Genomic DNA, 13870 nt, shown 5'->3' on the forward strand with positions numbered 1-13870 from the left:
CCCGTCAGACCAGTCAAAATCACTCTAGCGGTTGTTTTCCCTTGCCGGCCTATTTGTCGGACGTGTCGGAGGCTCCTAACGGTTCAAATCGCGCTGCGCCTGAGATTGTGATATCCAAGTGAAATATATTGAGGTTTCTGGTTGTGGTCATTTCATTTCATAGTTGTACTAAGAATAAAGATTTTAGCTCTTGAAATGCACATCTTTTTACAATCTGACACAAGAAACTGCTTCAACATTGGGTAGATACTGTAAAAAAAAAAATCTATTTAGAGTAAAATATGAACCAAAACAACTTTTTCAGTTAAAAACGGTGATTTTACGGAATAAGTAAGGAGGATTTTAAATATGTTAGGTAATGTGCAGCTTTTTGACTTTAAGTTAAGAAAAATCTCAGTTTTTAAGAGTTTTTATCTCCTTTCAGATCTTAGATTTAGTCTGATCTCTCGGCGCTTTGGTTCCTCGCAGCCTGAACAACGTATTTACGCTCATCTGAATTTCACTTTGTCCCTCTGCAGGGTGGGTGATTTGATGAGAATCCGCCGTCCTCCTTTGTGGTGAAATCAGAATAATGTTGGACAGGAGACACTTCACCAGGCAGAGACAAACCAAAAGCAACGCTGCACTGGTTGGCTGGTGTGTGTCTGAAGGTGTGGGTGTGTGTGTGGGTGTGTGTGTGTGCGGGGGGGGGGTGTAATGAATACTGAATTACCCTCGGGAGTTGGAAACACTCACTCCACTCAGAACCAGAACATGCTTTGTGGGCTCCTAATGGTGGAACAAATACGAGCTCAGATATTTAATTTTAACCGACCGACAGTGACTTGTGGGTGTGTGTGTGTGTGTGTGTGTGTGTGTGTGTGTGTGTGTGTGTGTGTGTGTGTGTGTGTGCAGAAGTTTTATAATTTCTTGCTAATAAATTGCACTAAACACATTTTTCTTTTTAATTTGTGTTGATATTAGCAGGTTGCGACTTCAGTAGATTCTCATTTTTCTTGATGGAACGGCTGTTTCGCACTTTATTAGTCCAAACTTATTGGAAATCTTTCTGCTAACCAACCATGTCTGCAGAGACAAACAGATTCTCTTCTGCCCTCTAGTGGCAGCAGACAGGTAGCGCTGTTAAAAACAGGTTTCTTCTATTTTTGCTTTTTATTCCAGGAAATCAAACTAATCTTAATACCAGACAACAATAAATACAAAAAGCAATGATAAATCTATTATTTCATGCTTATTTATATCCTTCTAACTGCTACTGGTGACAACTGGGAATACATTTTTCCATTGTTGGGAATTTCCAAACTGATAGACGCCACAGTCCAAAAAATTATTTTAGTCTAGTTTCCAGTATGAATATCTTAATTTACTTGAAATAAGACAAAATGTATTTACAAGTAACTTTTCAGCAAGATAAAGAGCTTGTTTTAAATCAATAATTCCTTAATATTGATGAAAAAGGAACAAGTTTCACTGGCAGATTATTTAATTTAAAATATGGGAAATATGTCTTGTCAAAGTTTCATAATCTGCCAGTGAATCTAGAATTTTTTCTCCAATATTTAGGAATTATTGATGTAAAATAAGCTCTTTATCTTGCTGAAAAGTTACTTGTAAATAAAATTTTGTCATATTTCAACTGTACTGAGATATTTGAGTTGATTCTATGTTGCATTGTGTTTGATATGATGTAAAGCACTTTGAAATGCCTTCCTGCTGAAATGTGCTATACAAATAAAATTTGATTGACTTGCACTATAAACTAGACAAAAATACTTGGCAAGATTTTGTGTTTTTGCAGTGCAGTAATCGGTTTCTCACCTGTTGTTTGGGGCATGATGCGGTGGTTTTTCAGGTTCTATTTAGATAACTTTCTTGACTGAATAAAATCTGGGTGTTGCTGCTTTTCCAAAAAACGTAGCAAGTTGTAGTTAATTCATAATTTAAGAAAGTAATTTAGATACCTTTCCTGTCGTTGTACTTGAAAACAGCTCTTTTTATTTACCCAAGTTACGATGAACTGAGAAAAATATCTGTTTCTGTCACTTTCGGTCTGTTGTGGAAATCTCCTGCAGTCTTCTAATTTCCATAAGTGCTTTTCCTGCTTAAGATTGATGTGCCCGCATGTAGACAGCATGAAAAATAGACGTGTTCGTTGTTGACGAGATGCAGGACAAGAGAAGGTGATTTCCTTTTCATGTCTACAGCAGGCAGGAATCCTGCATGAGGCGCTTTACGGAGTGAGAGCAGAAGAAGACGTAAAAACGTGGCGCTGATCTCAGATTCACTGTGGTGAGTTTCTGATATCGCAGATGGACGTTTTGATTCATCCGCCTGCTGTAGATACAGTAGAAACAGCACAGCTCTACTCTTTTTAGGCTGTTTAGGAAGGAATAATAAAGCAGCAGATGCTAAAGTAGTTCCTCCTGGGTGCCATCTTGTTGGAGGAAAAGCAATAAGTGCGGAAGCAGCCCACTCCACTCAATGCCACCTGAATAAGTGATGCTGCAGAAGGACTCTGAAGTAGAAACAGACAGGAAGCTGCCATTCTGTTAGCGAAAACAAGCCAGTGAACTCATCATCAATAAGTTGGTGGAAAAACTCTGCTTTTTCACATTTCAGCTGCTCCAGTATAACATATTTCCAGGAAGTCAGGGCATACAGTACCAGATTTATTCTTATTATTAATTTTTTATAGCTTTTCTGTCCCACACTGCAAAAACACAAAATCTCACCGAGTACTTTTTGATAGTTTCTACTGCAAATATCTCAGTACACTTGAAATAAGACAAAACTAACTTTTAGATAAACTTTCAACAAGATAAAGGTTCTTAATTTAAGTCAATCATTTATTAATACTGACAAAAATATTGCTAGTTGCCTTGGCAGATTCTTTTACTTATAACACATGAAAATTATCTTGTTAGAAATAAATTTATCTGCCAATGGAACTAGAGCAATATTTAAAATCCTGCCAATGTCAACAACACAAAGTGTAAACTTAAAAAAGTGTGGTGGAAGAATGAAAACAGCTCAGTCTTTCTTGTATATATTTTTTAAAACGTGTCTCAAATTAATTAACACAACCTCAATATGCTTCATGTTTAAAAAATAAACTACATTTACTTGTAAAAGTTGTTTTATTTACAGAAACGGAGCGGTGCAGTTCTGATCTCATCCACCAGATGGAGCTCTATTTCCATATGAGTACAGTTTCATCTGAGACCATAACAGATTAATATTTTCACAAATGTTTGACAGAAATCAAATGGAAAGAAGTGAAGAAATGTTTTATTTTCTGTTAAATGTTGAACAAGAATTCAACTAAATTAAAACATTTTACTTTCAGCAACTCAGAGGAAATAGCATTTTACCTTTAAATTGGTTAGAAAATAGAATTTTTTCTTTGATTGTTTACCTTGAAATATTCATAACTGGTATACTTGAGTGGTGAATAGATTTATTAGGTGAGCTGGGAGAGTTTTTAGCTTCTTATTGCTTTAAAAACCAAGACGTAGATGTTGTGATGATGTCCTCAGAAGCTTCCTACACGCCGCCCGCCCACACGCTGGCCGCTGTGGTGTTAACCTGACACACCTCAGGACGGGCTGACGATGCGTTCAGGGACCTTTGCTGTATGGGATCAGCTCATTAGGCTGCAGGGTTCCTGATTAGTCTTACGGTGTTGTGCTGTTGAAAGGCCTCGTTTTTAACCCTGAAGAATCAGCTGGCCTGTAATTAACCTTCTGCTAAATGTCACTGTGGGAGTTTTAAAGCTTTAGGAGGGAAAGTGGCAGCTTTCAGGTAGTCCAGTGAAGAAATGGAGTCTTTCGCTAAGTCCACTTAAATTTATTAAAGGAGACCTGTGACTCAAAATTTACATTTTGCTCGTTTTGTTCTTACATTTGTGTTTCTGTTGCTTCTAAAAACAAACAAGGCACTTAAAAAACCTACCCAGCTGTTTTTTGCCAACAAGTTCATGTCTTTTGGTGCCTTGAAAATGAGCCAATTTAAAACCTCACAATTTTTAAGACACACTCAATTGGCACTGCCGTTGCCTAGCAACCCCAGCAAAGCCCAGCCACTTTAACTCGGCTTGGGTTGCTAGCTAAAGAATGTTTTGTCAGCTGCACAATGGCTGCTGGAAATGACAAGTGTTTTGTTGTTTACTTACCATCCAGAAACCACTTGCTGCATTCTTGTTGGTTGTGCAGGAGGATCCCTGTCTGCTTTTCAAAGATGTACTATTTAATTACGCATCTGTTTTCAGCCATTTTCACTCGAGTGTGAATGTTGCGTTTACACTTACACAAACTCGTTGACTATGCGTTCTGTCTGCTTTCAATAAGTCCTTAAAATTAAATAATTTTGAACATATTTCCACATTAATCAGACCTTCAATGATTTCAGGATTGATTTTGTAATGTTTTTCACAATCCATGTCACAAATTTAGAAATATTTGCAAAAGATTTAGCAATATTTGTACTTTTGCAAGATGGCAAATGTAATTTTTGTAACTCTCCATGTCGATTACAGACGATAACTTGACTTCAAGTACAGCAGTGTAGTAGAAGTAAGAAATACTGCCACCATTTTTGAGGAAGATTTGCACAAAAATTGTAAGAATCTGTTCATTTGAGGTGAATTTCTGCGATTGTGGAATTACAGAAAACTTGACAGACTAATGAGGCAGCAATGTAGTAGAAGTAGGAAATACTGCCACTTGCAGGTGGGAAGCAGTGGAGTTAGCATCACTTAAACTTTACGTTTTTGACCATTTTTGTGGAATATTTGCAGGAAAAAATTCGCCGATCTCCTGATTTAACATAAATTTCCTGAATTCATTAACAACTGGAGGGACTTATTGATGTAACTTGACAGTAAACAAGTAAAATCTGATTTTATTTGATTGATAAAATAATATTAGAGCACACAACTTGGCCACATTAAAAGTTGCGGCGGACCGGATTTGGCCCCTGGGCCTTGAGTTTGACACATATTTAAAGACTGTTGCTATATGACAGCCTCATGACCATCATCGCATGCTAACAGTTCAATATTCGGGTAGCAGATGCAATATTTCACAGTAACATGTCCTGGAAAGCATCATCGGTTGTTGGCAAGCGCTGCTAATCCGCCTCTTTTGCTTTTGCTTTAGCTCTATGTCGATGTTTCAACTTCCTCCTTTTCTCTCCATTCAACTCTGATTTGAGTTCACAGTTAAGGTTTTTTCTAGCTTTTGAGATAATAAACAGCTGCTCCCAGTTTTACAAAAAAAATACCTTGTTACCATGGTTAAACATCATCTAGCAACTGATCTGTCTAAAAGAAAAAATAGAAAAAGGGAAGAACTGCCCAAGCAATTTGAAGAAAAATCTAGAAAACAAATGAATAAGAGTTGCTAAAGTTTGAAATACAAATACTCAAGTAAAATTAAAATTTCATAGACTTTTTTTATTTAAAAATAATAATTTTTCAGTTGCTCCTGCCTCCTGTTTACCATGAATGTCTGTTTTTCTTGGCAATTTAAATGCTCTTTTTTCTCTGTCTCTTTAAAACAAATCGTCTGAGATTTGTAACGTTTGTGATTGTGAACGCACATTTTCTTGGATTTTACTCAACCTTGTGGGGAAAAACTCTTCAGAAAATCTGGCCATTCGTTCCCGTGGAGGACGCGCCGTGACAACAGCGTCTCGCTGAATTACCCTGGTACCTTGACTGGCTACTCACGTCAGGTTTCCATGGCAACACAGGTTGAAGAGTTGATTGAGAACGGGCAGAAGAGAAGCAAATGATGTCTGTCTTCATTGAGCCACTCACCTCAAATTGGAAAATGACCTGATAGGCTGACCAGCAACAAAATATCAGATTGATTTTTAATAATGGACAAAGTAATATAATACCAGAAAACGCAGAAACAGCAATATTAACACCATGCAACAAAGTAAAAAACTGCTAGAAGAATTCAGTTTTCCTGTATCCTGAAGTGGCATAGAAAGATCTACAGCAGCCTATCAGGGTTATTGTAGTTCTGTGTTTCTAACATAACGTGTGCAGTTATTTTTATTTTATTCCCTAGTAAAACCAGGAGGCTGAATGTGGAGGTGTTCCCAGTCCAGCCAGGAGACCTCCAGCGTGTCCTGGGCCTCCTCCCAGTGGGACGTGCCCAGAACACCTCACTAAGAACTGAAATTTTCTTGTTTTTTCTTTTTAATTTCTGAGATTCATTTAAAAATTCCTGAGTTTTCTTGGCAGAAATGTTCTTTTCTTTTTTCTACCTACTACAGCTGCTCCACTTCCTGCTTTTGGAGCGGTCTCAGGTCCACTTGGCGTTCACATATGCATTTGAAGCGCCCCAAAGTTCACTACAACCGAACCGAGACCGAGGTTTGTTCATCTTTACCTCCTCAACTGAACTGAACTGAACTTTCTACTATTTCTGAGTTTGAAAAGTGAAAGATTTTTAAGAAAAGAAACTCAGAAATGTTTAGATTACTTTTCTAATAAAACGGAAAGAAAAAGAAAATTAAAACATGGAAATTTCAGAGTTTGAAAAGTAAAAAATCCAGCCTAGAAAACAATATAGCATAAGATGAGAGAAGGCCATTCCTTCAGTTTGTGTTACTGATGTTTCTTGAGTTTGTACTTTTGTTAGAAAAATGTAAGCTCCTATTTTTTAACCGGAGAAAGTTCATGTTTCCAGCACCTCCAGAGCAAACCGTTGTTCCAGGTAGTTTAAGAACCGAACAAACGGTTCAAACGTCTTACAGAACCAACAGCTTTTATCAGTGACTCAACCAATCGCACTGATTGGTGTAACGACTTATAAACCTGAAACTGATGGAAGTTGGTCTAAAAGGTGAAGCAGGAAAACAAACTTATTTCTTCCTTTTAAGTCCATTTCAGACTATTTTTAATAAAATGTAACACAGGAGACTCTCATAACATTCCTTTAAATCAACACCAAAAAGAAACTTCCTTAAAAGCTGTGAACTGCCTTTAATTGCTTCCTTTAGAGCGATAATGTGATCATCTTCTCCACCATTAAAGATTGTTTCTCCAAGCAGCACTCAGAAGTAAGTGCCGTGTCATTACACTGCCGCAGATTGTTGACCTGTCATTGTTCAGGCTTTTTATCCACATTCTGTGAACTGGAGTTACGTAACGACCAAAATGACGCCATGAATTTTCTCTTTACCGCTTCGTATGATGAAATAACACCGTCCTGACTCCGTGTTTATTATCTTCACTTTTACATTTACATTCATTCCAGATGTTTAATTTGGTATTATAGTACTTTACTTTAGACTTTTCTTTTTCCACTGACGAATGTCTGGTTTCACAAACCACCGCAAAGATCTTCAAAAACAAGAAGTGTGTGCACAACTCTGAGTTTAATTTATCAATAGTGTTAAAAATGTCTCACACAGGCTCAAAATTTAATTTTCAAAAACCCTCTAACATGATTTTCTCTGCTACTCTTTCAGGGTTCATACATTTTCCCAATTCAAGCACTTTTCAAGCATTTTCAAGTATTTTCAAGGTAGGTTTTCAAACTTTTCCAACACCATTTTGATAAAAATGAAGTGGTGCTGAACTAAATTAAGACAGTTTCAATTTACTATTATATAATTTATTGCTGTGATTAATAATGTCTAATAATGGTACAACTAAAACACTAATTTAACAAAAAAAGGAAAAAAAAAAATTCAGTAATTTTGTTTAATGTTTAAAATATAAAAACTTTTCTTTCAAATACAAAATCAATAAGTCATTTAGATATGAGTAATAATAACTATTAATTATACTGAATCAACCCAGACAAATATTGTTAAATGCTAAACAGTTTGCAAAATATTTTACAAAAAATAAAAAATTTCTCGCTAAGTTTTCTCACTGCTAAATCATAAAATCCTGCCAAGTATTTTGGTCCAGTTTCAAGCGCAGATTTTTTTGTACAGTAGAAACAAAACAAAACTAACTTATAACAAATAGGAGTTTCTGTTAAGTGGATAATTTGCTAGTATTAATATAAAAGTACAAGTTCCTCTGGCAGATTATTTCACTTAGAACGAGATTTTTTCCTTATAAATAATCTGCCATTGGAACTAGAACTTTTTCATAAATATTAAGTAATTATTGACTTAAAACAAACTCACGTTCTACTGACAGTTACTTTTAAGTTAGTTTTGTGTTTTGCTGGCATTTAGTAAATAGAAATACTTTTGGTGATTTTAATTGACCTAAAACACAGAAAGTGATTTAACTTTAGACAGGAGGAGAAAATGTGTCTGTGTCTTTTACCTGGTTTTAGTCGTAAATAATGTTTTCCACATTCCAACTTTTAATCAAACCGTTGATTGCACTTTATTACAAACTTTTGCAGTTTGAATATTAAGCACTTTGTACAGAAATCAAGCTACTTAATTTAAATTCAGCCGTACGAACTCTGCTCTTTAAACATGTGTCTGCATAACTTGCCGTGTTTTTTGCTGTTCCCGCTCTGTGATTCACGCGCAAATTTCTTTGAGGCGGACTGTTGCTAACGGTGGGAATCAAAGCGACAATGGCACAGAATAACCTCTGAAAAATAAAAGAAATTGGCCTCTATTAAAGCTAATTATGGAGCTGAAGCAGCGCTGACGTCTGCCTGTGCCATTTGCAGCTTTTATCTCTAGATGAGATGCCATTAACTTTGCAGAAGCTGCACGGAAAGCAGGACATGTTTGGAGTTTGTTTGTGAGCTGAAAGTCAGTAAGTTCTGCCTCGTCAGAGTGCCGACTGTTTGTGTTTGATGTTACTCAGATGTGTTGATTATCGTTTTGTTCCAATAGTTTTAAGCAGCACCAGCCCTCAGAGTTGGTCCTGTCACATTTATGACACTCCAAAAAAGTAATGGCATCACCCAACCAAAAATAAGTCGGATTAGTCACCTAAACGTGGATCAATTTTCACTGAAAAGTCTCCAATAATTATAATTTTAGCTCATTTTGGACCATTTTCTTTCCCCGTACGTGGTCCTGTGGTGAATAATTTGGGTGATTTTAGGAAATTTAAGGCAGCAGCAGAGATGGTGGGATGATTTTTTGAAAGTAGAACCAGAACAAAAGAACAGACCCATCCATTTACCCTTTAACCTTCCACCTGAATTACTTTTTTAAGTGCTTTTCATGCAAAATGTCAGAGGCCATCAGTTTTATCCTCTGACCACAGAATATTTTAATCAGACACATTCAGACTTTAAAAGTGGAGACATTTCTTCAGATAGATTCTTCTAAACCTCAAACTGTACTCACATAAAAGTAGCACTACTTCAACTTTTGTTTACTCTAGTGAAAGTAAAAAGTATTTAATCTGATTAAATGTTTTAATTGATTGGCAGCACTACAATAAAACATAAATAAGATTATAGATGAAGTTGTTTTGTGTTACCACACTTGGATTTTGTGCTTAAACTCTTAGTTGTAGTGCGTCTTTACTTTTTATTTTGTGTTTTTAACGGAAATGGAATCAAAACTGTGTCTGTGTTTTGAAATTAATAATAAATTAATGATAAAAATGGATATTAATGAAGGCAATTCATTATTTCTGGTCTGTTGACACAAAATCTACCAAAACTTTTTCTCTTTAGAGTTTGAACAGCTTTTCAAGTGTAGTTTAACATCAGACAAGTTTTAAAAAAATAATGTTCCTCCAGTAATTTAAAGCTCCATCAATCTGTTAAAGTCATAAAACATTAGCAAACCTATCGGTGTATTTACATGTTAAACATCAGGAGATGCAGCAGAGACTAGAACCTGTAAATGAAATTTCTGAGCTGATTGTTTCCATCCACGTCCTTCAGTGGATCAACGCAGCAGATTAAGGAGTGCAGCTCCAGGGATAATGGAGATCTCTGCAGCCTGTAAGCGTCCATGAACAGCTGCTAGGTTCATTCTCAAATAATCAATTCAGAGTTATTCTCTGGCGGCTCACAAGATGCAGCATCGCCTCCTCGTTTACAGGCTGCTGGAGGAAATGAGTTTCCTGCTCAACGGGAGACGGAATAACGTCCAGCAGCAGGAACAAATAATACAGAATATTTACATGAATATTTATTTAGCGTCTAAAACGACTAAAACTGCTGGATCATTGATGAAAATATTCATCATGATGTCTGGAAAATATGGACTTCTGGTTATTTTTAAGATCTGATATGGAAAAATATTTTAGTTACTGGAGTTGGTCGTCTTTTCTGTTGTATAAAAATTATATCTATTCAATTAAACATGACCTATTTATCAATTAGTTCATCCATCCATTTATCAGTTCATCCATCCATCATCCATCCATCCGTCCGTCTATCTATCCAATCATCCATCCATCCATCCATCCATCCATCCATCCATTCATCTGTTCAGTCAGTTAAAAGTTTTCACATAATTCAGCAGATTTTAAAGCTTCTGTTGAATAATGTGAACAAAAGTCAAACACCAGAATTATTTTTATGTGACCAAAATCCAAAATTGTATCATCATAATTGGGTTAAACTGAAAACAATAGTCATAACATGAACACAAATTAGTTTTTTCCCTAATTGAAATAAAAAAGCACAATATTGACTTAGAGACACGGTGCAGCAGACTGTTTGTGTTGCCGCAGTGGGGAATCCTTCCTGCCTTTCGCCTGATTTCAGGATGAATTTCTGCTCCTCATCCTCACTCATCTCACAAACGGGAAAACCGGCAAACTCCTGAGTCACTCAGCTCCAAATGAGGAGTCACAAACTAAACTGATAACAAGTCCAAGGTAATAACTTAGAAATGTAATTATTGATGCTTTGTCTCGGCACTAATTGTGTTTTAGCCTTGTTAGAATACTAATGATGCTGCAGCTACACACAAATAATGACAGTCTATCAATGAGGAACACCTGCATGTTGGAAATCAAAAGGTTTAATTATATCCCTGAGTAACAGCCTCTCTTAATATCTACAGAGGAAGATGCTTTAGTTTTCAACAAATGGAACAATATGAGCCCAGTGTTTCCAGGTAGCAGATGCTCAGAAACATAATTTCTTCTGCAGTGTGTTTGTGAGGTCGAAATGACCAGACTCGATTTGCGTTGGTTGGTTTGTTTTTGCAGTCTCGGTTTGAACGACGTCTTCATCAGCGAGACCCGACGTCCTGCTGCTGAGCCAAAGCCGAGTTTAGCTGCAGGAAAAACAAAACAGGAAGGACGAGATCCACTCAGACGGCACCACACTGCTGGAACAATTCAAACGCAGGAAGCAGAAAAGCCTCTAAAAGCTGATCTAAATGCGTTTCCCAGCTGTTTTCTGAAATACTCCGGATTCTGTCTCTTTATCTTCCTCCACAAGGAAAAAAATCAAATTTGCTTCAACTTCTAGTTGGTTATGTTTGTTGTTTTATGTCTAGAAAAATTAGGTTTGCTCATTCAAATGTAAAACCTAAATTATTACTTTTGTGACAAACCTTTTTAAAAATAAAGTGTTTTAAAGCTTTATTTTTAAAAACTCTGCAATTTTTTTTTGCAAAACTCTGCAAGTAGCTATGCTAATCAATACGTTTGGCTAAAACGTATTGATTTTAAAACAAGCTACAATCAAAGACAAATACAAAGGTCAGTTTTAAGAGTCAGTAAATGGTAATTTTGCATTACACATTAACAAAACTCTTCATCTTGAACATTTTACTTATAAAATGATTTCATTTTCACAGGTTGCTTTGACTTTATTGCTTCAGAATCAGTAGAAAAAACCCTTATTTCCCTCTATTCCTCTGAATGTTTTCGTTATTTCCGAATCCATTTACTGGTCTAAACAGCGGATGTTGTTTCTCTAACGTTGTCAGTTCAGAGAAACGACGTTTCAGTTTGTGTTTCACTCAGCTTGTTTCCTGAGATCGTAGATCAGCAGCCAGCAGCGTAGCGATGATTTCTGACCCGACCTTTCAGGAGGAAGTCGGCGAGGTTTCGCTCTCTGTAATCAGGAGACACTCAGAAACCAAGTGCTGCTTTCTCTCCACCAGCCTGGGAAGGTCAACGATGTTTCCTTTATTAGGAAATAAAAACATCATCCCTGAATCTACAAGAATGTTTCCTCATATCTCTGCAGCTCCAGTGAAGTGAAATCATTTAGCAAACGTTCAAATTGCTTCTCCTATCAAATTCCACTCAGAATCTTTTCTTGTTTTTCTGGGGATTTTTTAAAATTTTTTATTGCATTTTGCTGGAAACCTTCATAAATCACAGAGAGGATATTTGAAGAAGCAGAGGGATTAAATCACTAACTTCATTTCATTGTGCTGCTTCTGTTTTGCAAGACAAAGTTTAACAGCTTTCATAAACTTAATCTCTTCAAAATCTAAATTAAAATCCGTCAGCATGCTTCGTTATTCAGAACATATTTTACTGCTAAACCTCTTGAGCTGGAAAAAAAATATTTATATAGTTTATAAATTAACTGTTTTTACTAAATTATCTTCCTTTAGTCATCCCAAATAAGTATATTTAGAAATATTTGCTAACATAACAGGATCAACAAGAGAGGAGATGGAAAATGATCGATTAATTATTTAATCTAAAGTTAATTGATTTGTAGATCTTATTATTAAGTGGCCATTTTCTTACAAAACTTGATTTCTCTATTGCTAAATGTTTCGATTATTTTGTCAGTTGTATTAAATACTGACTGAATAAACAGAAAATTTTGGTTTTCTCACATAATTAGACGCATTTATAAAACATAATACAGGATCCTCGCAGGTTGCTCAAATGAAAATTAAAGATTCATACAGAAGTTTTGTCTGGTTGAAGGAATGTTAATGCATTAACTCACAATATCTCTCAAAAACAACTGTGCTTATTGCCATCATGTTTGGAATATCTGCTTCCTTGCAAAGGTAGAAATTTGAGTCTTTCTATGCGACAAATATTTTAATCCCAAATTCCTGTGTTTAAAAGGCAACAATCTGAGGTTGATATTCAGGTGTCAACAGTGAATTCAAGGTTTTATTTTCTGCATGTCTTTGCAGGTTTGCCATGGAAACAGATTTAAAAGGCCTTGCATTAAAACAGAAATAGCCTTGGTTTGGCGCTTGGCTTTTTTGTTTTCAGAAATCATCGTCTATGTTTGGGAATCTGTGAATGGATGAACGTTTGAGCTCCAACCAAATGTAAAGTTCCTTAGTATTTAGTATGTAGTGAGCGATTAAATGACTTTTTTAATTCTGTAACTCTTTCTTTGTAAAATGTAGCTGTGAGTGAATCAGAGTGCTGGAGTTTTAAATGGTGTTTGTGAGGATTTTAGAGAATCAGGGTAGTGGTAACCAACTTGAAAGTTGTTTTCAGTATAAACCCCACTTATCAAAATCAACATTATTGGCCAGGATTTTGTGCATAAATTGCATTTTTCTACACATTCAGCAGCTTATATACATTAAGTATAAATAACAAAGTTTTAGGAGAATTGAAATAAAACATGGAGGGAAAGTCAGTTCTGATAATCAGCAGGATGGATGAGCCAAACCACACAGTAACTGCGTTTCCATTACAAATGTGTGAAAATCTTTTTCTATATTCTAGCGTAAAAAACACAATTTTGCAATTGTAGAGTGTCCATTACATAAGAAAAATAAATTAAATCACATGTGAATAAGGTCGTTCACGCGATAAGTTATTAAAAATCAGGGCAGCGGGGCGTGCTGTGGTGGCGCAGGGGGTTAGCACGCCCCACGTTTGGAGGCCTTAGTCCTCGACGCGGACATCGCGGGTTCGACTCCCGGTCCCGACGACCTTTGCCGCATATCTTCCCCCCTCTCCTCACCCTCCTTCCTGTCTGCCTACTGTCAAAAAAAATACGTGCCACTAGCG

General features: G+C 36.3%; 2 long non-coding RNA genes across 2 annotated transcripts in view; one reads left to right on the top strand and one right to left on the bottom strand.

The window, feature by feature from the left end:
• Positions 1-1719: 1719 nt before the first annotated feature.
• On the top strand, positions 1720-2865 carry LOC114136649 (uncharacterized). Its single transcript, XR_003593855.1, has 2 exons — positions 1720-2289; positions 2376-2865. It is a non-coding gene; the product is annotated as an uncharacterized LOC114136649 (long non-coding RNA).
• A 403-nt stretch (positions 2866-3268) lies between these two features.
• Positions 3269-13870, bottom strand: part of LOC114136647 (uncharacterized) — a 94140-nt gene continuing 83538 nt past the window's right edge. The window contains exon 2 of the long non-coding RNA XR_003593853.1: positions 3269-5094. This is a non-coding gene — a long non-coding RNA (uncharacterized LOC114136647). The remainder of the gene's footprint in view (positions 5095-13870) is intronic.

The sequence above is a fragment of the Xiphophorus couchianus genome, chromosome 21 (assembly GCF_001444195.1).
Source record: "Xiphophorus couchianus chromosome 21, X_couchianus-1.0, whole genome shotgun sequence".
NCBI lineage: Eukaryota > Metazoa > Chordata > Actinopteri > Cyprinodontiformes > Poeciliidae > Xiphophorus > Xiphophorus couchianus.